Source organism: Elaeis guineensis, chromosome 12, assembly GCF_000442705.2.
Source record: "Elaeis guineensis isolate ETL-2024a chromosome 12, EG11, whole genome shotgun sequence".
NCBI classification, from domain to species: Eukaryota; Viridiplantae; Streptophyta; class Magnoliopsida; order Arecales; family Arecaceae; genus Elaeis; species Elaeis guineensis.
In genome coordinates this window covers 19,069,532-19,093,484 of record NC_026004.2, presented here as the reverse complement: position 1 = coordinate 19,093,484, position 23,953 = coordinate 19,069,532, and the positions used below count along the sequence as shown (strand labels likewise).

Sequence of the window (23,953 nt, the reverse complement as noted above, 5' to 3'; positions counted from 1 at the left end):
AACGATTTATTTTGGCCTTGCATATTCTTTAGGGCTTGCTCTCAGAAGTGTGCGGCCATCACGTATCCGATCCGAGTGTTGGGTTCAGGGCGTGACACAGTAGCATTGTAGAAATTTCAGCCAAGCATCAACCTTCAGAGTAGCTCACTCCAAACAACTTGTACAGGTACCAACTACCATATTTAGACAACAATATATCTGACATAACAAGGCAAGAAAAAGAGCTCACAACCCCCACCCCACCACCCTTGGGGGAAAAAAACTAAGAAAAAGAAAAGAAAAAACAAACCAAAAATAATAATAATAAAACCAACCAACCAACCAGACATACCTCAAATGCATCATTAGATGGCCGGTCCAGATTCATCATATATCCTGAAAGATGCAAAAACAATATCCTGAAAGAACATCTAAAAGCACTTCCTGTGAACAATGGCCGGTCCAGATTCATCATATTCTGCCTTTGATATCCACATCTGAAATGCATTTAGAATAAAAGGGCAAGCAAAGAAAACCATCAGAAGATAAGAAAAATAAGGCACCAAGGCAGATCCAAAATAGGGGAGAAAAGACAAATGATGATGGTTTACCTGCTGGAATGTGCTAAGAGAAGACAAGATGGAATCTCCAATGCACACACTATACTTCCTTTCAGGTGGTGCTACCACCTTGATCTTCATGCTGCTAGGAGCAAGTGCGGTGATCTCTTTGCTCATACGGTCAGCAATGCTCGGGAACATAGTGGACCCTCCACTAAGCACAATATTCCCTTACAAGTCCTTCCTGATATCTACGTCGCACTTCATGATAGAATTGTAGGTAGTCTCATTGATACCAGGGGTTTCCATACCAATGAGAGCAGGCTGGAAGAGCACCTCAGGGCACCTGAATCGCTCAGCCCCAATGGTGATGACCCAGCCATCAGGTAGCTCATAGCTTTTCTCAATTGTCGAGCTGCTCTTGGCAGTCTCGAGCTCTTGCTCGTAATCAAGGGCTACATAAGCAAGCTTCTCTTTAATGTCACGAACAATTTCCCGCTCGACTGTGGTAGTGAAGGAGTACCCCCTCTCAGTCAAAATCTTCATCAAAGCATCCGTCAGATCTCTACCGGCAAGATCAAGCCGTAAGATAGCATGTGGAAGTGCATATCCCTCATAGATCGGGACTGTGTGGCTGACACCATCACCAGAGTCCAGCACAATACCTGCATTGGGGGAACAAATGGGGCTGATATGTATTACCATTTGGTAAGCAATTTTTAACAAGAAGAAAAATGAGCTTTGTTGGGGTAAGTCAATCGACCCCCGACTCAAGTCAACCGACTCCCGACATTCGACTCAATAAAAGCCAACCGACCGAACATACAACTCCGATTATGCTTCGGCTTAGACCGACTCATGGTCGGCAAACTAACTGACACTCGGCTCGTACCGATCAACAGTAGACAATATGAGCAGTCTCCGACCTAAGACTCTCGGCATATCAGAACTACTAGTTGATGGTCACTCGGATGTTCTACCAACATACCAAGATAACCGACATATAGTCGGCCAATCTGCCCAACATGCTGTAACCGTTATGAACGGTTATCGACTATGTATCATGGCAATTACTGAGAATTAACGACCCACTAACTCTATAATTATGGCCCGATAATTTAGCACCATAAAAAGTGGGACCACGTGCTCGACGATTACATCAGATTCATTTATAAAAAGAGGGTAAGAAAATAGTACTGGTAAGACACTTCTGAGCCAGAGCTCTGCTACTTTTGATACTCAAATCTACTACTGTTCACCAATTTTCTCTCTGACTTACGCATCAGAGGATCCCCATCGGACACAACTCCGGTTTGTGAGGATGCTGTTTTACAGGTGCTCATCACCGGCGACAGGCGACAGAGAGTTGGCTGCAACAGATTGGCGTGCCAAGTAGGGGAAGAAAGATCTGCAGTTCATCATGCCGAAAACCAGAGCCCAGCTTTCGACCAGATCGGTGAGGCACTCTTCCCATCGGGAAGATGCTCTTCCTCCACCTTCGGTAGCAGAGCCCAGTTCTTCACATCTTGTGGTCACCACGGACGTCCAAATCACTGCACACGTGCAGCAGATGAATGTTCTGATGGAGGTAGTCAAAAATCTCCAACAACAGCAAACCCAGCAGCAGCAGCAGCAGCCGCCAGCAGAACAATCGGTGGCACAGTCGGTGCCGTCTAGGCACAACCGCCACCCCTTACGGCGATCACCTTCTTCCTCTCCAGAGCGGCCATCTCGACACTCCCATCGAGATGGATGACCACATTCTCGACACTCTCATCGTGCCACCCACTGCTCGCGGCGTTCCCCCTCTCCTTCCCATCTCCACAGTATTAGGAAGGGAAAACGGCCGCGGACACCTTCTTCTTCCCGCTCGAGCTCATCAGGAGGTTCCACCCCTGGGGTCTCCTAGCAACGACGGATGGACGACTACGAACGCAAGTTTCAAGAGATTGATCACCAACTTGCCCGACTCCAAGTGGAAGGTCGAAAGTCCTCTAGTGACTATGACTTCCACACCACTCAGCCTCTCTCTCAGCGCATCTTGGATGAGCCGATCCCATCTCGATTCAAGATGCCGCAAGTAGAGCCATACGATGGCTCCACCGACCCAATTGACCACCTGGAGAGCTATAAAGCTCTCATGATAATCTAGGGGGCAACCGACGCCCTCTTATGCATTGACTTTTCGGTAACTCTTCAAAAAGCTGCTCGGACCTGGTACTTCGAGCTTTAGTCAGGAAGCATCGATTCTTTCAAGCAGCTCAAGCATTCTTTCGTGGCCCACTTCAACACTAGCCGAAGGCCGCGACGAACTTCTAATAGTCTCTTCTCAATCAAACAGAGAGAGACTGAAATATTAAGAGATTTTATGGCTCGTTTCAACACGGCCACCTTTGAGGTCAAGGACCTCAATGAGGATATGGCTATATCGGCCATGAAAAGAGGTCTGAGGAGATCGTGATTTGCATACTCCCTGGACAAAACTTTCCTCCGAACCTATGCTGAACTTCTCGAACATGCGTATAAGTACATCTGCATGGATGAGGCTACTTTTGACCGATGTCAGACAGAAGGTAAAGGTCAGAAGAAGAAACAAAAGAAAGATGGAGCTCCAGTCGAATCAAATCGGCCGCCTTCCAATAAACGAGCTTCACCTCAACGACGGAGTCTGAAGTCGAACTACAGCCCAAAATCGAACTACAATAGGTATGACTCCTACACTCATCTCTCTGCTCCCCATGCGCAGATTCTCATAGAGATCGAAGGAGCAGAGTATCTACGGCACCCCCCACCGATGAAGGCACCCTCGAGAAATCATGATCGGAGGAAGTACTGTCAGTTTCATTATGACTACGATCATGGTACCGAATAATGCATCCAGCTCAGGAACGAAATAGAGGCCCTAATCTGACGAAGCTACCTCAAAAAGTATCGAAGAGGTCAGCTGACTCAACCTTTTACTGATCGACAACCTCAGCCACAAACTGAGGAGGCCATCAATAATCAGCCGACTGCAGGGATGATCAACATGATCTCTAGATGACCGAACTGGGGGGCAACTTCTGAAGAAGAGTCGGTGAAGAGACAATGACTCAATGATGTAATAACATTTTTGAAAGAGGATGTTCGGAGAATTCAAACTCTCCATGATGATGCTGTTGTTGTTTCGGTAATAATAGCAAATTATGATATAAAAGGAATCCTTGTAGATAATGAAAGTTTGACTGATGTCCTTTTTTACTCGACTTTCTCTCAAATACGATTACCGACTGATCGACTTAGAAGAGTCACAACATCATTGGTCGGATTCATTGGGGATGTTATGACTGTGGAAGGAAAAATTTTTCTCTCCTTAATCGCAGAAACTGAACCACTGCAAAGCACTGTTCTTGTGACATTCACGGTTGTCCGAGTTTTTTCGACCTATAATGCCATACTTGGATGATCAAGCCTTAATGCATTGAGAGCGATGGTTTCGACATACCATTTATTAGTCTGATTTTCGACAAAAAATAGAGTCGAAGAAATACGTGGAGACCAACAGTTAGCCCGATGGTGTTTCTTAGTCTCCACTCAAAACAATAAACCTGAAGACTCTCTGCCTATCGATAAATTAGACCAAAGAGAGAATCAAGAGAGGGGTAAACCAGCTGAACAATCAATTTTTATCTCACTAAAAGAGGAAGATCCAGAGAAGACGGTCCAAATTGGATCGTAGCTATCTGATCCAGAGCGGCAACAACTAATAAATTTACTGAGAGCAAATACCGATATTTTTGCTTGGTTGGCTACCAACATGCCAAGCATTCCTCCAGATGTAATAACTCACCGACTCAACATCAATCTGAATGTCAAATCGGTGAGATAGAGAAAATGATCTTTTACCTCCGAAAGATAGAAAGTCATTGATAAAGAGGTTGACAAGCTCCTCGCAGCAGGCTTCATCAGAGAAGCTACTTATCCCAACTGGCTTGTCAATGTGGTAATGGTGAGGAAGGCCAATGAAAAATGATAGATCTGCATCGACTACACAGATTTAAATGAAGCTTGTCCAAAGGACAGCTTTCCACTACCGAAGATTGACCAATTGGTTGATGCAACTTCAGGCCATCAACTTTTGAGCTTCATGGATGCTTTCATCGGATACAATCAAATTCGGATGGTATCTGAAGATGAGGAGCACACAGCCTTTGTAACCGATAAAAGCATATACTGTTATAAAATGATACCTTTTGATCTGAAAAATGCTGGAGCCACCTACCAACAGCTTGTCAACAAGATCTTCAAGACACAGATTGTGCGAAACATGGAGGTATATGTAGATGATATGCTGGTGAAGAGCCCTCAAATTTCAGAGTATGTTTGGGACTTAGAGGAAGCCTTCAGCATACTTCGATGACATCAGATGAAATTGAACCCGACTAAGTGTGCTTTTAGGGTGACTTCCAAAAAATTTTTTGAATTTCTTGTGTCACAATGAGGAATCGAGGCTACTCCCAAGAAGATAAAAGCCATCATCAATATGAAGCATCCGAGCTCCAAAAAGGAGATACAATAACTTAATGGAAGAATCACCGCACTCAGTCGATTCATTTCTAGATCAGCTGAAAGATGTTTGCCTTTTTTTAAGATTTTATGGTAGACGAAGGACTTTTCATGGTCGGACGAATGCCGATGGTCCTTCGAAGACTTGAAAAAATACTTAGCCTCTCCACTTTTGCTCACAAAATCTAAGGTTGGAGAAACACTGTATCTCTATTTGGCGACCTCAACTGAAACGGTCAGTTCGGTACTCATCCAAGAAGATGAAAATTGAATCCAAAGACCAATCTACTACACTAGCAAGTGCTGCATAATGCCGAAGTGAGGTATTCAAGAGCGGAGAAGATGACCTATGCTCTGATCATATCATCACAGTGGCTTCACCCATACTTTCAGACATATCTAATTATAGTCTTGACAGATCAGTCGTTGAAGGCGATCCTTTATCGACCTGATACATCGGGTCGGATGGCAAAGTGGGCAGTAAAACTGGATGAATTCGACATACAATACCGCCCACGCCCATCAATGAAAGCGCAGGTTCTAGCCGACTTCATCATCGAATGTATAGTACCCGATAATAAATCAGAGGATGAAATTGATAATATAATAAAGTAGACCAAGACTCCTGAACCCGACCTAAGGTCGACTTGGGTGCTGCACATTGATGGAGCGTCTAATGCACAGGGTAATGGAGCTGGTCTCATTCTTACAAATTCTGAAGGAGTGGTCATTGAATATGCCCTTCGGTTCAACTTTAAAGCATCAAATAATCAAACCGAATATGAAGTACTCTTAGCCGGCTTGAAAATTACCAAAGAACTTGACATCAACAGTCTGAAGGTCTTCACCGACTCGCAATTGATTGCTGGATAGGTCAAGGGTGAATTTGAAGTCTGAAATCCTATCATGATGAAGTATCTTCAGAAGGTGAAAGATCTTATGTCAATCTTGAAATATTTTGAGATCTTTCACATCCCAAGAATCGAAAATGCTCGAGCCGACACACTTTTCTGACTTGCAACTACTTCTTTCAACTTGTTGGGTCAGACATTCATTGAATGCCTCGAATAGCAGAGTATCGACAAGGTTGAGGAGGTGTTATAACTTACTGTTGAACCAAGCTGGATGGATTCGATCATCCAGTACTTGACCGACGGAACTCTCCCTACAGATCCCTCAGAAGCCAAATGACTCCGATGAGTGGTCTCTCAATATGTCATGATGAATGGTCATCTCTACAAAAGATCATTCTCTTTTCCCTTACTAAAGTGTTTGGGACTAATAGATTGTTGGATTTGTACCCTAGAAGCTAATTGTTGGCTAACACATTATGTAATTCTTAGGCCTATACTTATACTTATAATTTTTTATTATCAATAAAGAATTTTTTCTTTCCAATCATATTTATGTGTCTATAATTTATCCTAGAAATTAACAAAGATGATTTTTGTATATTCTTAAAGAGTTAAGAATTTGAGACATACATTAATTAGTGGTTAATTTTTAAATACTCCCGATTAAAAGATCATCATGAAGGATAGTGATCAATCTATTTGAGATCAGTGCACAGTTCACCTCCCTTGTGGCCAGATGAGTCTTAGGTCTGCAGTGTAGAGATACTGAGATGAAGGTACAGATGGTTGTTAGAGAATAACTTACACTGAGCATGACCAACACGAGAACCACATGGATGTATACTCACTCGTCAGTGGTCTTCTCGATACTGCAATGGTGTGAGTGGTCCTTTGACCTATAGTATCATTGGCTATTCACAACGAGACTACTGGATTTGACTGCACATTCTCTTGGTTCCTAACCATTCGGATCCTTGCTGTGTATATTGGCTTCAGTAGGTTTAGATTCGCTGTTTGGAGTAGGATGCACCTAGATGGGATCTATCAATCTTGATAGAAAAAGAGAAGTCCTATACAATTTGTGAGACTGAGTTCAGAAAGTTTTTTATCAAAGCAAGTATGAATACTGAAAAAGAGTTTTTACGAGATTTACAAATGAACTCGAGTCGAGCCAATCTAGCATATGACTAATGATGGGATCTAACGAGCTCTTCATGATCTCTATCAAGTCAAGACTCACAATAGAAAGACTGAATCATACGATAACTACACCTAAGGGTTCATACTTTCATCCTACTGGGTTGCCACTATATACTGTTAGGTGTCACTGATGGATTGTGAGACTCATCGGGCATCATCTTGGTAATCGATGGCCCTCAAAGAATAGAATTGAAAATATTTCAATCCATCAAAAAGGGTTTCAATGATATTGTGATAGAGATCACAATGTATCTCACTACCAGATAGAATGAAACCTATGGGGTCACACATTAAAAAATTTAATCTCAAATTTACCAATTGGACTTATGAAGTTTCAATTGGGTTAGGATTTATTGAAATCCTATTAGGTTTATGAGAACCATACTAGCACACAATTAAACCTAATTCTTCTCGAAACTTTGATTTGATCAAGTCCATAGCCTTAAACCTAATCTAAATTTATTTAAATTTAATTGGACTCTTAATTGTGAGCCCAAGAAGATTTGGTTAAGTCAATTAGTTGGCATAATTATCCTAACATTATCTCTTCTTTATCTCTTAATTATCTCTAAGTAAACATGTGGAATAGATGGAAGAATATATGGCGCATCTTTTTCTTTTTAAAAATTATTGGGTGCCATATCCTAGAGGAGCCCACCCCCTCTTATGTGTCAAGACGTGGAGGAGAGACAGTGGGGTCCATGCCCCATCTCTTTTGGCTAGAGATCCCTTTGTGGGGTGCCAACTCTTGGCACCCCAACCACCTGACATGTATTCAAGTTGGCACCCCAACCACCTGACATGTATTCTATGGATGCCTGTTGTACATACTTAAAAGGGCTGATTAACTATCATTTATATCTGATTTTATTTATCATAAATCAGATTTAAAAAGTAGAAGATTCTCATGAGATAAGAATCTACCTTTTTAAGTTGATAGGATTCCTGATATGTGTCAGGACAGTGTCTATATATAAAGGATGGTCTCTAGGGTTTCATAGAATATTTTTTTTTATTAACAAAAACTCTCTCTCTCTCCATCTTCATACCTCCTCTAATCATTTTATTTCTTTCTATGCTTAAAAATTGGGTGTTCTCTCTTCCACATGCCTAGAAGAAGTTCTAGTGACTTAGAGATTAAGGATCGAGGAGAAGAAGAAGAAGGCTGCAAATCAACGAGTTGATCTCATAGTTAAGATCAAAAGAGTTGATCAAAGTCTTCAAGGTCAAGATTCTTCTTGAGAAGAACAATCTCATATGAGAAGAAAAAATTCGAGATCGATTTCGATGGATACCTATAGAGATCGGACATGTGTGCGGTTCAACCTCATACAAATCTGAGATCATCAATAGCGGTGAATTTCTACCCATACAAAGGTAATGAGATCTGATCTCATAATTTTTTTTTAAATTTTAGATTGATAATATATGCTTTTCTTGAGCTTGGATAAGTTTAGATCTGGTATCTAGCATGTAGGGTTAGAGGATTTAATCCATTTTATTTTTTGCTGCCTGTTTTTAAAGTTTTGAAATCTACACATGCTGCCTACCTGATTTTCTAATAGTGATATCATAGCCAAGTTTTGAAAACACATATGATCTAATTTTTAGATTAGATCTAAAAGTTTTAATGATTTAAAATTAATTTTGTGCTGATATAAGGTGGTCCTGGTATAGGGTTTACCCCCTATACTGCAAAGGTTGTCCTAGCACAAGATTAATCAATTTTAAAAAATTATTTTTGAAATAATTAAATCAAATTTTTTAGAGCTAAAAATTAACATATGTGATATGTTTAATTTATATTTAGATCTAAAATTAGAATGATTAAAAACTCACATTAAACTAATATAAAGTTGTCCTCATATAGAGTTTACCTCCTATATTGTAAAGATTGTCCTAGTTTGATGTAAATCAATTTTTAAAAAGATATTTTTAAAATATTTTAATCATTATTTTAGATCTGATTTTATACATATTTAATGTGTAAATTTAGTTTTAGATCTAAAATTAATGTATATGTGATGCATATTTGATTTAGATCTAAAACTATATATATTCGATATATGAAACTAGGTTTAGATCTGAAACAGTTTCAAGATCATAAATCATTAATTGCATGCAATGAAATATAATCTAAAAATTATTTTTAGATCTAAAATTATATTGTTGCATGTGGATATGGGTTGAATAAATTAGATCTAAGTGAACAAACTACAATTAGGGTCTAATTGATTAGATCAGGCTAGAACCTGTCTTCGATTTTGAGCAATTAATTGAACCTAATCGATGGATGATTAAGATTAAATCAAAGGGGCTCAAAGTCGATTTTAGTTATAGTTGGTCACATCGATTCATATTTTAATGTGAGTTGATTGACTTAAGACTGAATTTAGCTCAGTGGTTCGGGCTCATCTCAATAGGTTAATCTAATCGATTCTAATCTACCAATTTGGTATCTAAGGTAAGTGTTTAGATGTTGGTTATTTAATTGATTTCATTGTCTGATCTGATTAATTTTATTAGTGTCTAAAGAAAGTAATGGGGGGACCCCCACGTATCTTAACTTACCTGGCCATCTTGAAAGATTCAGTTTCATGTTAGGTTACTTATTGACTCGAGTTCACCTATGCCAACTAGGACAGTTAGATATATTGATGTGCTGATCTGATTTAATCAGTCAGATATCAGATCTGCTGATTTAGAAGAGACCTAAATCTAAATCTCCTCATTAAATATTAAGTCTAGAGGTCTTCCATTGTTGTAGAGATGTGGGTACCTTCCTGATATTGATCGTTCCTGACTGGTTATAGTAGTTCAGTTGCATCAGGAAGGTACAACCACTCAATTGATATTTGATGTCCGGAGTAGAGATGGGGTTGGGTCCAATAACTATTAGGTGAGGGTCCCAATAACGGCTTTGCATCCACTGGTGAACGATGGTTCTGACTTAACTAAGAAATGTGCCAATAACTATTAGGTGAGGCTATAGGACTTGGAGACCAAACCCACTGCATCTTGCTTAGTGAAGCAATGGACAAAGTGTTGTCTGCTCATCAGTCTGTACTCATCAATAACTGTTAGATGAGGTGTGTGTAGATTAATGGGACTGCAGTACCCACTTGAAATCGATCACGTATAGATTTTTGTTTCTCCATCCGAGGAGTATGAGAAATTCAAGAAAATAGTGAGAGCCTTTGTTTGTTTTTAAAGCCCCTGGAATAAATATTTTTATAAGCATAAAATTTAACTAGAAACTGTTCTCTCTGTAGATAACCATGTCAAGTTCAAATCCCTTAACCCGAATCTTTGATACAAATAGGTTGATCGGCATCAATTACAAAGATTGGCTCCAAAATTTAAGAATTATTCTCAATTCTGAAAAACTCATCCATGTCCTCGACTAGAAAGCACCTACGTTATCTGCTCACCCATCCGTCGATCAACGAGCTACACTTGAGAAGTGGATGGATGAAGATAATAAGGCAAAATGCTATATCTTAGCATCCATGTCTAATGATCTTCAGCAACAGCATGAAGATATGAGGACTGTCAGGGAGATGCTGGTTCACCTGCAAGAGTTGTATGGTGAACAAAGTCACATGGCTCGCTTTGAGGTCTCTAAGAGATTTTTTAGAGTGAAGATGCGTGATGGGCAACCCATCAATGATCATTGTTTGACAATGATCAAGGACATAAAGGAGCTTCAGAAGCTCGGGATGAATATGGATAAGAAATTACAGGTGGATCTGATCCTCCAGTCTCTTCCTGATTCATATGGGCAGTTCATCATGAACTACCATATGAATAAGATTGATGCTACTTTGCTAGAGTTATTGAATATGCTGATGACTACAGAGGGTACCTTAAAAAGTTCAAGGGGCACAGTTCTGGCTATGGAGCGAGCTTCCTCCAAAAGGAAGTCTTCTTTCAAGAAGAAGAAAAAGCCCGTAAAGAAGCAGAAAAATGAGGCCAAGCTCAAGAAACAGATTTCGAAGAAGGCTGACGATAAAGAAAAATATTTTTATTACAATGTCGAAGTCCACTGGAGAAGGAACTGTCTGGCCTACCTGACGACTGTCAAAAGTAGGAAGAAGGATGGGCCTTCTGAAGGTACGTTTGAGTTGCTCGTTATTGAAACTAATCTAATGGTTTCTTCTTCTTCTTCTAGTTGGGTTCTTGATTCTGGTTCAAGTACTGCTCATTTGTGCACTTCAATGCAGGATCTTGAAGAAATTAGGAGGCTGAGGGAAGGCAAGATCACTCTCCGAGTCAGTAATGGAGTAAGGGTTGCTGCTATAGCCGTCGGGACCTACCCTCTGTGACTACCATTAGGATTTAGTTTGCTTTTAAAAGACTATTTCTATGTATCTATAGCCAGTAAAAATTTGATTTCTATCTATAGTACAGGATAATTATAATTTTTATTTTAATAAAGATATATGTTCTATTTATTTTGAAAATAAACTTGTGGCATGTACTTTCTTGATTGACGGTCTTTACCATTTGCATACGGATGCAAGTGTAAACATTAACGAGCAAATAGTGAATGCCATAGGATCTAAGAGATTTAGAGATAGGATCAGTCAAAAATATCTGTGGCACCTTAGGCTAGGCCATATTAGAGAAGACAGGCTCATCAAACTGGAGAAAGATGGTCTTCTTGGACCATTGACTTCGAGTCTTATCCAGTCTGTGAATCATGTCTTCAAAAAAAAATAGTCAAGCTGCCCTTTATGGGATAAAGAGAAAGGGCCACTGAGATATTAGCTCTGGTACACACTGACGTGTGTGGTCCATTTGATGTATAACCAGAGGTGACTATATCAACTTCATAACCTTTACTGATGATTATTCACGATATGGGTTCATGTATCTGATGCATCGAAAGTCTGAAGCCTTTAAAAAGTTCATAGAATTCAAATATGAAGTAGAAAAATAGACCGAAAAACCCATAAAGGTTCTTCAATCAAATCGAGGAGGGGAATACCTTAGTGGGAAAGTTTGGACCTATCTCAAAGACAATGGCATAGTCTTGCAGTGGACACCTCCAGAGAAGCCTCAACTCAACAAAGTATCCGAAAGGAGAAATCAGATTCTATTAAATATGGTCCGGTCCATGATGAGCTTCACAGACCTTCCTGACTTTCTTTGGGGATATGCTTTGCTTTCTGTGATTCATCTCTTGAATCGGATTCCCTCTAAATTCGTTCCTACCATACCATATGAATTATAGCATGATAAGAAGCCAACTCTTGGATACCATAAGATTTGGGGATATCCGGCCCATTTAAGTGACAGCAGATGGACAAGTAAGAGGCTAGATCCTTTAGAGCTCATTTTATAGGGTATCCTAAGAAAATCATGGGATACTACTTCTATCTTCCTGAGAATCACAATGTGATTGTGAGCCACCATGCCGTCTTCTTGAAAAAAGAGTTTATCCAGGATGGAGGCAGTGGAAGGAAGATTGAGCTCGAAGAGAAAGTCTCTGAAGAGCATCAAGTCCAAGAATCTAAACCCAGTAATAAGCCAGTAGACGTGATACCTCCTCCACCTCATAAATCAAATAGCATCTTCCATCTTTCTGAAAGATACTTAGGTATTCTTATAGAGGATTTAGAAGAAGCGTTCCTTGTGGGAGATAGGGACATTAGGAATGATCTCAAAACCTACGATGAGGCAATGTTAGATGTAGACTCTGAGAAATGGATGGATGCGATGAAGTCAGAAATTGACTCCATGCATTCCAACCAGGTTTGGTCCTTAGTAGATCCACCTGAAGGTATTGTACCTATTGGGTATAAATAAATTTATAAAAAGAAGATTGGGTCAGATGGTAAGGTAGAGACTTATAAGGCAAGGCTAGTCGCGAAAGGTTATAGTCAACACGAAGGCATCGACTATCATGAAACTTTTTTGCCTGTAGCCATGCTAAAATCTATCCGTACTCTGTTTGCCATAGCAGCTTTTTATGATTATGAAATCTGATAGATGGATATGAAGACTGCCTTCCTAAATGGATATCTTGAGAAAGATATCTATATAGAGTAGTCTCTAGATTTCACGTCCAGTGATAGTGATCACAAGATCTGCAAGCTGCAAAGGTCCATATATGGACTCAAGCAAGCATCTCGAAGTTGGAACACTCGCTTTAATGATATGATCAAAATGTTTGATTTCATCAAAAATGAGGAGGAACCGTGCGTATACAAAAAGATCAGTGGAAGTGCTGTCACATTCCTTGTATTGTACATGGATGACATCCTCCTAATTGAAACTGATATTTTCATGCTGACGACGGTCAAAATATAGTTGTCGAAAGAGTTCGCCATGAAAGATCTAGGAGAAGCTTCCTACATTCTTGGTATAAAGGTTTATAGAGATAGATCCAAGAGAATGATAGGACTCTCACAGCATATGTACATAGAGGAGGTGCTGAAGAGATTTAGCATGAAAAACTCTAAGAGGGATCTTTTGCCCCTTAGACATGGCATTCATCTCTCCAAGAAGATATGCCCTGACACACCTGAGGAGATCCAGTGCATGAGCAAGATCCCATATGCTTTGGCAATAGAGAATCTCATATATGCCATGTTATGTACATGCCCTGATATAGCACTTGCCATGAGTGTCACGAGTAGATATCAGGCAAATCCAGGTGAAGAACACTAGATTGCTATTAAAAATATCCTTAAGTATTTGAGAAGGACTAAAGATTTGATGTTAGTCTTTTGTGGAGGATCGGGGCTAAAAGTTGAAAGATACATCGATTCAAACTTTATGACTAATGTTGATGATAGAAAGTCTACATCAGGATGTATCTTCTTGTGTAATGGTGGTGTGGTTAGTTGGAAGAGTTTCAAGAAGCTGATCATTACAGATTCGACTATAGAAGCTGAGTACATCGCCGCCTCTAAAGTTGCTAAAGAAGCCTGTTCAAGAAGTTCATTGCAGAGCTGGATGTGATGCCATTGCACTGCACTGTGACAACAACGGCACCATAGCTCTCGCTAAGGAGCCCAGGTCTCACCAGAAGTCCAAGTACATAGAGCGGCAGTTTCACATCATATGCGAATACCTCGAGAAAAAATTCATCGAGGTGCAGAGAGTCAACTCCGTGCTGAATGTAGCAGACCCACTGACCAAGCCTCTCAACCAGTAGAAGACCGAAGCTCATCTTGAGAAGATGGGTCTTAGGTATATGGCCAATTGACTTTAGGTCAGGAGTTTGTTGGATTTGTACCCTAGAAGCCAATTGTTGGCTGATACATTATGTAATTCTTAAGCCTATACTTGTGCTTGTAATTTTTTATTATCAATAAAGAGCTTTTTCTTTCCAATCATGTTGATGTGTCCATAATTTATCCTAGAAATTAGCAAAGATAATTTTTGTATATTCTTAAAGAGTTAAGAATTTAAAACATACATTAATTAATGGTTAATTTCTAAATGCTCTCGATCAAAGAATCATCACAGAGGACAGTGATCAATCCATTTGAGATCGATGCACGGTTCACCTCCTTTGTGGGCAGATGAGTCTCAGGTCTGCAGTATAAAGATACTAGGGTGAAGGTGCAGGTGGTTCTTAGAGAACAACTTACACTGAGCGTGACCAACACGAGAACTATATGGATGTCTACTCACTTATCAGTGATCTTCTCGATGCTGTAGTGGTGTGAGTGGTCCTTTGACCTATGGTGTCATTGGCTATTCGCAGTGAGGCTACTGGGTTTGACTGTACATTTCCTTGATCCCTAGCCATTCGGGTCCTTGCTGTGTATGTTGGCTTCAGTAGGTTCAGATTCACTGTTTGGAGTAGGATGCACCTATATGAGATCTATCGATTTTAGTAAAAAAAGAGAAGTCCCATGCGATTTGTGAGACTGAGTTCAGAAAGTCTTTGATCAAAGTAAGTGTGAATACTGAAAAAGAATTTTCACGGGATTCACAAATGAACTCGAGTCGAGCCAATCTAGCATATGACTGACGATGGGGTCTAACGAGCTCTCCATGATCTCCGTCAAATCAAGACTCACGATAGAAGGACTGAATCATACGATAATTGCACATAGGAGTTTGTACTTTCATCCTACTAGATTGTCACTATATACTGTTAGGTGTCATTAATGGATTGTAAGACTCATCGGATATCATCTTGATGATCAATGGCCCTCGAAGGGTAGAATTGAAAATATTTTAATCCATCGAAAAGAGTTTCGATATTATTGTGATAGAATTCATAATATATCTCACTACTAGATAGAATGGAACCTATGGGGTCACGTATTAAGGGATTTAATCTCGAATTTATCAATTGAGCTTATGAAGTTCCAATTTGGTTAGGGTTTATTGAAATCCTATTAAGTTTATAAGAACCATGCTAGCACACGGTTAAACTTAATTCTTTTCAAAATTTTGATTTGATCAATTCCATAACCTTGAACCTAACCTAAATTTATTTAGATTTAATTGGGCTCTTAATTGTGAGCCTAAAAGGATTTGATTAAGTCAATTAGTTGGCATAATTATCCTAACATTATCTCTTCTTTATCTCCTAATTATCTCTAAGTATGCATGTGGAATAGATGAAAAAATATGTGACGCATCTTTTTCTTTTTAAAAATTATTGGGTGCAATATCCTAGAGAGGCCTACCCCCTCCTATGTGTCATGGCTGGAGGAGAGAGAGTGGGTCCATGCCCTATCTCTTTTGGCTAGAGATCCCTTTGTGGAGAGTTAAGAGTTGGTGCCCCAGCCACCTAACATATATTCTATGGATGCCTATTGTACATACATAAAAGGGCTGATTAACTATCATTTATATTTGATTTTATTTGGCATAAATCAGATTTAAAAAGTAGAGGATTCTTATGAGATAAGAATCTATCTTTTTAAGTTGATAGGATTTTTGATATGTGTCAGGATAGTGTCTATATATAAAGGGTGGTCTCTAGAATTTCATAGAATATATTTTTTTATCAACAAAAACTCTCCCTCTCTCCATCTCCATGCCTCCTCTCATCATTTTCTTCCTTTCCATGCCCAAAAGTTAGGTGCTCTCTCTTCTACATGCCTAGAAGAAGTTCTGGTGACTTAGAAATCAAGGATCGAGGAGAAGAAGAAAAAAGCTGCAGATCAAAGAGTTGATTTCGTAATTAAGATCAAAGGAGTTGATCAAAGTCTTCAAGGTCAAGGTTCTTCTTGAGAAGAAGAATCTCATACGAGAATAAAAAGTTTGAGATCGATCCTAATAGATATCCGTAGAGATCAGATACGTGTGTGGCTCAACCTTCTACGAATCCGAGATTATCAATAGTGGTGAATTTCTACCCGCACAAAGATAATGAGATCTGATCTCATAAATTTTTTCTAAATTTTAGATTGATAATATATGCTTTTCTTGGGCTTGGGTAGGTTTAGATCTGATATCTAGCATGTGAGGTTAAAGGGTTTAACCCATTTTATTTTTCACTGCCTGTTTTCAAAGTTTTGAAATCTACACATGCTGCCTACCTAGTTTTCTAACACAGATGCCGACTATGCACTCCGAGAAGTTCACGAAGGGATTTGCAGAAATCACTTGGGGGGCAAATCATTAGCCTATAAAGTATTGCGACAAGGATACTATTGGCCCACTATGAAAAAAGATGCAGTTGAGCTTGTCCGAAGGTGTGAACCATGTCAAAAATATACGAATATCGAGCACCAATCGACCAGTCAGCTTAAATCGATTGTTGCACCATGGTCCTTCGTGCAGTGAAAAATTGACATACTTGGTCCTTTTCCTCCGGCATCTGGTTAGAAAAAATTTATGGTGATTGTGATCGACTACATCACCAAATGGGTAGAAACTGAACCTCTGATACAAATTATCGAAAGTAAGATGGAAGACTTCATTCAGAAATCAATCATATGCAGATTCGATTTGCCATACACCATCATCACTAACAATGATTGGTAATTCGATAATCAGAACTTCAAAGAGTTCTGTGCAAAATTTTATATTATACACAAGCTCATGTCAGTTGGCCATCCATAATCAAATGGAGAAGTGGAGGTGACCAACCGAATAATTTTGCATGGACTCAAAACCCAACTGAATGAAGCTAAAGGCCTCTGGGTGGAAGAACTATATCCTATTTTATGGGCATACCGAACAACTCTTCGCATACCAATGGGAGAGTCACCATTCAATTTGGCTTACGAGATGGAAGCGATTATCCCGCTTGAGATCGGATTGCCATCAACAAGGGTCGAACAACATAGTGAGCCGAGCAATTTCAAATATCGGAGAGCTGATTTAGATCTACTCCCAGAAGTCCGACAGCAAGCTCAAGTTCGGATGGCTGCATATCGACATCGAGTAGCCTGATACTATAATGCAAGAGTCAAACTAAAGATCTTTCGGTCAGGAGATTTGGTCTTAAGGAAAGTAGAAGTTTCGAAACCTTTGGATCAAGAAAAGCTATCTCCAAATTGAGAAGGACCTTACAGAATAGTTGAGACATTCAGACCAGACGCATATCAACTAGAAATACTTGAAGGGTCGGCTATTCTCTGAACATGGAATGCCGACAATTTAAAGATGTATCATCAATAAAATCGTCCATGTACATATTGTTCGGAATGAAATACAGAATTTTAAAATTTTAAAATCACAAGTCTCGATCGACTTCCATCAATCATCGACTACATATTGGCTTTCATTGTAAAAGCCAAACTATTGACTATACGTCAACACAAAATTTATTTTGGCTTTTCACTGTAAAAGCTGAGTACCGACTATGTCTTGATATTAAATATATTTCGACTTTCCACTGAAAAAGTTGATCATAGTCAAAAGACTAGTATGCCAACTTAGTCCTAACTAAGTGGAACATTATACCAATACTACTAAGGTCGAATTGAAATAATACCGACTTGGCTATGGTCAGTCGAAGGATATTCGGCTTGCCATCGATTATCAAATGACTTAACGTACAAACCGATTAAACATCAGATTTGGGGTATTCGACTTATCATCGTTTATTCTAACTTCTATAAGTACATCACAAAGACTATATGACTAACGGACGATTTTATAAGTTTCTATCGAATGTTCGGTTCACCGATTAATGTTTGGTAGTTAAACAATTACCTTGCATTGCAGACAAGCAAAAGCAGATAAAAAGTCTGGACTTAGAAAAATTTCTTTTCATTTATTACAAAGAGACTACAAAATTAGATCGAAGTCCGATTACAGGTGTTTGATTACAAAAGAAAACAAAATGACACCAATCAAACTTTGTCGCCGTCAGTGCCCTTATCTCTTTGCTTTGGAGAAGCTTCAGAGATTTGGATGACTTCTGGTGTCGTCAGTGCCCTTCCTTCAGCCGACACTGCATCTTCTTCAGCAGCTCCATCTTCCAACCCTGGAGGGATGATGCTGCTGAGATCGAGGTTCGGGTATAGTTTTCTGACCGCATCTCATCCGTCTTCATACTTGGTGCAGTAGGAGACGTACTCACCTTCGAGAATCTTTTCTTTGAATTCTTCTGAGTTCTTGAAGGCTCAACTACTCGACTTAACGCCTCCCTCGCCGACTTCACTTCCACCTTCGCCAACTCAGCATCGGCTTTTGCCAACTCAACATCGGCTCGCACGGAAGATGACCCTTCTTCGGCCAGTACCAACCTTTCCAGGCTGGCCTGATGACATCCACGTTCGGCCTCAAGTTCAGCAATACATCCATCTCGTTCTCGTCGAAGCCGGTGGATAGAGTATTTCTTGCTCTTGATCCATGACTCAAGAGCCAAAATATTTTGGCAAGCCGACTCAAGCTCGACTCCAGAAGATTCTAAGTCATCAGTCAACCGGGAGACTTCCTGTTGAAGTTTGGCCTCTCGCTCAGCTGCGACTTAAGCTGTTTAAGGGCAACTGCCTTCTCAGCATCGACAACTACTATTTTATTCATCCATATCCGTCGGAAGTCATCAAACTTATCATAGCCGACTTCTAGAGCAGACATGTCATGGATTAATTACAGACAGAAGAAGAGTTGGATCTGATTAAAAAAAAATAAAAATGAAAGTAGCTTACCCCGAGTATCATCGAGTAGAAGGATGAGAACATCTCGGCCACTGTCCTTTTTCTTCGACTCTCTCGATCAGTCGGGAGAATTGCAGCATGGAGAAGCCGCTTGGTCAATGTCGGATTGACCAGCACCGACTCATCTCCGGGCACTACAAGGTTGAAATGGATCGTGTGGCCCTCCGATGCTGCATCATCCGTCGAAGTCATCGGAGCTTTTCCCTGATCCCCTGTCGGCGGCCCCACATTTGAAAGCGTGGGGAAACTTGAACTAGACTGTGTCAGAGAAACTCCTGTCAAAGGAGCAACCGGTGTAGCCGCTGATTATTCAGGTTCGGCCATAACCTCCACCTCGGCCCGAACCTCCTCGATTGATATAGCCACTGACTTTGCTGCGGCAGTTCCTTCTCTCACCACTCCATCTGCGAACAGTGAAGTGGGAAGTACTGTCGGGGCTGACAATGCCAAGACAGGCTCCAGAATCGATGTAGATGGTGCATCGGGTTCCTCACCAGTATTGAAGCAGCAGCTCGAGCTTGTGTTGAAGCAGCAGGTCGAGCTTGCATCGAAGCAACAGCTTGACGCGACGTTGAAGCAACAGCTGGAGCAGGCATTGAAGCAGCAGCTCGAGCTTGCATCAGAACTGCAGCTCAACTCTTCTTCAATGGTCGAGAAGGTCCAGCCTCAAATGCTGCCCTCTTCCTGGCAGCATGTTGACGAACGTCGGCACTCGACACTCGCGCCTTCGGCTGCATGGCTGCAATTAGAACAAAAGTCAACATAATTCTAAAAAAACAAACAAAGAAAGAATAAAGTTGAAAGTTACCGACTATACTATACCTAAGTCGGTGAACGAACCGAGGCCGACGTCATAGAGAGCCTGTTCGATCATAAGCTCCCTCTGCGATAGGAATGCCATATCCTTCAACCGATGGAAGTCCTTCCAATTGTCGGCCTCCACCCGACTGTTATTGTTGAGGCCGGTTCTTAGATCGCCCCAGCGAGAAGGAAAGCCCCAAGGAAGAGAAGAAGCAAAAAAGAACTGATTCTTCCATCCATAAATGGACGATGGAAGATCGGTAATGAAAGAGAGGCCTTTTCGGGGGTTAAAGAACCACCAACCCCTAGCCTTTGGATGAGGTCAGAGGATAAAGAAAGCACAAAAAAAGGAAGGATGAGGTACGGTCGGCAGTAACCGATACAACAGAGTAAAGCTGATTATTAGTCGGACCGAATTCGATGCCAGTTGAGCAGGGCAGAGACCATAGTAGTCCAAAATATTTCAGACAAATTTCGAAATTAAAAATTGAAGATCCGTTCGAAGATCTTCGACACCATCGACACCAAGGATAAAGAGCTGATACTGCTCCGAGATGCAATATTGCTTCCGAAGCCGCTCGATGTTCGGTTTCGAAAGTGAAAAAGCCTCCACTTCCAGGCCTGATGGAGAGTCGACAGTTGGATTCTCCGACCGACCGTCCCGAGAAGAAGAACTCCTAGTCATTGAAGAGAAAAAGGCTAAAAGAGATGAAGAACGACTCAAAAAAGACAAAGGACTTAATCTGAAACTCAAAAAGGAAGATGAGGAAGGAAGAATCTTCAGATGCTTGGATGATCCTCCGACAGAGCTTCTACAGTAAAAAAGATAAATGAAAAGTAAAAATTGGCTGAAAGCGATCCTATATATATAAGATCTCTCAACGGCTAAGATCGAAGCGGTCAAACCAAGATCTCGCTAGATGTTGACATGTGGTGACATCTGGGCCAACTATTAATCCGACAGTTCGACGCACCTACTCTAAATCGAGCCACGTCGTCGTTATCCGTATGAAAAGCTTCGACCCAATGACATTCGGACACGTAGCAAATATCTACCTATCAGAATTATATCGTCCGATATCGATTCATCTTTTTGAAATGACGTCTGACACTGACATTCGATATCGAATCATCCTGTCAATATGACAGCTTAATGATGATTCTGTACTCTTTGAAATGATAAAAATAGCCGATGCTCATATCCTGAAGAAGCTAGCAGTCAAATTGGGGTTCGATATGACACAAAAAGACTCCCTTTGTCCAACGTGACAAACCATGTGGTGGCACACATCAGATCATCTTGGACTTAAGAGTGGGGGGCAACTGTTGGGGTAAGTCAGTTGACCCCTGACTCAAGTCAACCGACTCCCGACATTCGACTCAACAAAAGCCAACCGACCGAACATACAACTCCGATTATGCTTTGGCTCAGACCGACTCATGATCGACAAACTGACTGACACTCGGCTCCTACCGATCAACAGCAGACAACATGAGCAGTCTCCGACCTAAAACTCTCGGCATATCAGAACTACTAGTCGATGGTCACTCGGATGTTCTATCGACATACCAAGATAACCGACATATAGTCGGCCAATCTGCCCAACATACTGTAACTTCTATGAACGGTTATCGACTATGTATCACGGCAATTACTGAGAATTAACGACCCACTAACTCCACAATTATGGCCCGATAATTTAGCGCCATAAAAAACAGGACCACGTGCTCGATGGTTATATCAGATTCATCTATAAAAAGAGGGTAAGAGAACAGTATTTATAAGATACTTCTGGGCCAAAGCCCTGCTACTTTCAATACTCAAATCTACTACTGTTCACCAATTTTCTCTCTGATTTAAGCATCGGAGAGTTTCCGCCGGACACAACTTCGGTCTGTGAGGATGCTGTTTTGCAAGTACTAATCACCGGCGACAGGAGACAGGAAGTTGGCCGCAACAAGTCTGAAAGTAATCTGTCAAGTTTTGACAATGCATTTTTCATTTCATCATCTGGACCATGATAGTTTCCGCAAGGCAAAAAATTCGTTTCTTAAAACCAAGGAATTTCGGTTTCTCCAAGAAAACCATAACTGAATGAAGGCATGGCACTAAATACCGCATCAGAGAGATTGGGATCCTAATAAGTTAGTATAGTTCTGCCTGAGGAGGAAGATAAAACGATAGCAAACAGATTGCTGTTTTCCTAAATTTGATCACAAATTTAAACACCAGAAAATTACCATAAATCTAATGATCCCTGGAAATGATGAATGTAAAACAAAGACAGAGAATCAGAGCTTAATGAAGCAGCCAGAAGGTTAACTCGTGGTGACCAAGGTAGGAGAGGAAAATTTTGATGCCATGTCTTTCGGCAAATAATCTTGACTAGTTCTTGGGTGAAAGAATATACAAACATTCAGAAAACCTTTGATTACCCCCATAATGACATAGCACAACTAAACAGAACAATCTGAAAATTGGCAGAGACAGAAAAACTATGTCGAAGTACCTTGATAGAGGAGATTCAATAACCTCACATTCAAATAAAGAATATAAATAAACATACCTGTTGTACGTCTAATGGCATAAAGGGAGAGGATAGCTTGAATGGCAACGTACATGGCAGGGACATTAAACGTCTCAAACCTTATTTGTGTCATCTTTTCCCTGTTGGCCTTCGGGTTCAGAGGGGCTTCTGTGAGAAGAACAGGATGTTCTTCAGGTGCTACACGGAGCTCATTGTAGAATGTATGTTGCCAGATCTTCTCCATATCATCCCAATTACTGACAATTCCATGCTCAATAGGGTATTTCAAAGTCAGTATACCTCTCTTGGACTGGACCTCATCACCAACATATGCATCTTTCTGTCCCATCCCAACCATGACACCAGTACTGTGGCGGGGCCAACCAACAATTCTTGGAAAAACAGCTCGTGGGGTGCCAAATCGTCTCCAGCAAATCCAGCCTATTGCGAAGGATTCAAGGTATTTTAGTTAAATATGATACGCTATATGAAAACATTAGATGCAACTTCTTACATTCTTTCCTAAATATCAGCCCTACAATATGATACCAAACATACTTCTCACCTTCACCATTCCCGTTCCATTGTCACAGACAAGGGGTTGAATGTCCTCGGCATCAGCCATCCTTTATGTTAAACCTGCACGCAGCCTATTCATGAGAAGGTCAGAAGTTAAATAATGCCCGACAACTTTAAGCAGGTAATAGTGGTAAGATGGAAAGCTTGCAACAAGAAAGGGGGATGCAAAGAAACTTCTCAATGCTGGTCTACAGGAAATTATGAAGTAGAAGAATATCCTAAATTCATATAAAAATAAAAATCTATTGGTTAAATTGAAAGAGAGACTAGGAGTCCTAGTAGACCTTGAAAATCCAGTCTCAACCTAATATTTGGAAAAATAAAAATTATTGCCCCCTCCATAATAACAAGAGAACAATACAATTTTAAGAAAAATTCTGTCATGATGTAAATGCAAACTGTTAAGAAATCAGAAATGCAAAGAAGGTCAAATAAAATCTAATAACAGTGAAGGTAGATCAAAAGAAAGTAAAGAAAAAAGGGGAAAAAAGAAAAGATGGAATCCATCTTACAAAAAATTTTATTCTTAATATTCCATAAAATCCATGTAGAGTCAGCACCTATCATTGATAGATATCCATATCGACCAAACAAGCACAAAATGCTTCTTAATCTTAAGAAGACTTCCAACCAACTTATGCTGACCAAGGCTCACTGAAAAGGATATTTTTGCTTAAAAAGGATCACTATTAAAACTAAACTCCTAGCATCTATAGTCATTAACTTCACCATGCATATGACTTTAAACTCATTGTAGGCCATAAGTAGAAATTTCTTTTAGGTGCTACTTGTATGCTTGACCTCATCTCCATATTGGC

At 40.3% G+C, this 23,953-nt stretch overlaps 1 pseudogene; it reads right to left on the bottom strand.

Moving 5' to 3' along the window:
• Window positions 1-346: 346 nt before the first annotated feature.
• LOC109504770 (actin-2-like) lies at window positions 347-23,181 on the bottom strand (annotated as a pseudogene).
• Between the last annotated feature and the right edge of the window lie 772 nt (window positions 23,182-23,953).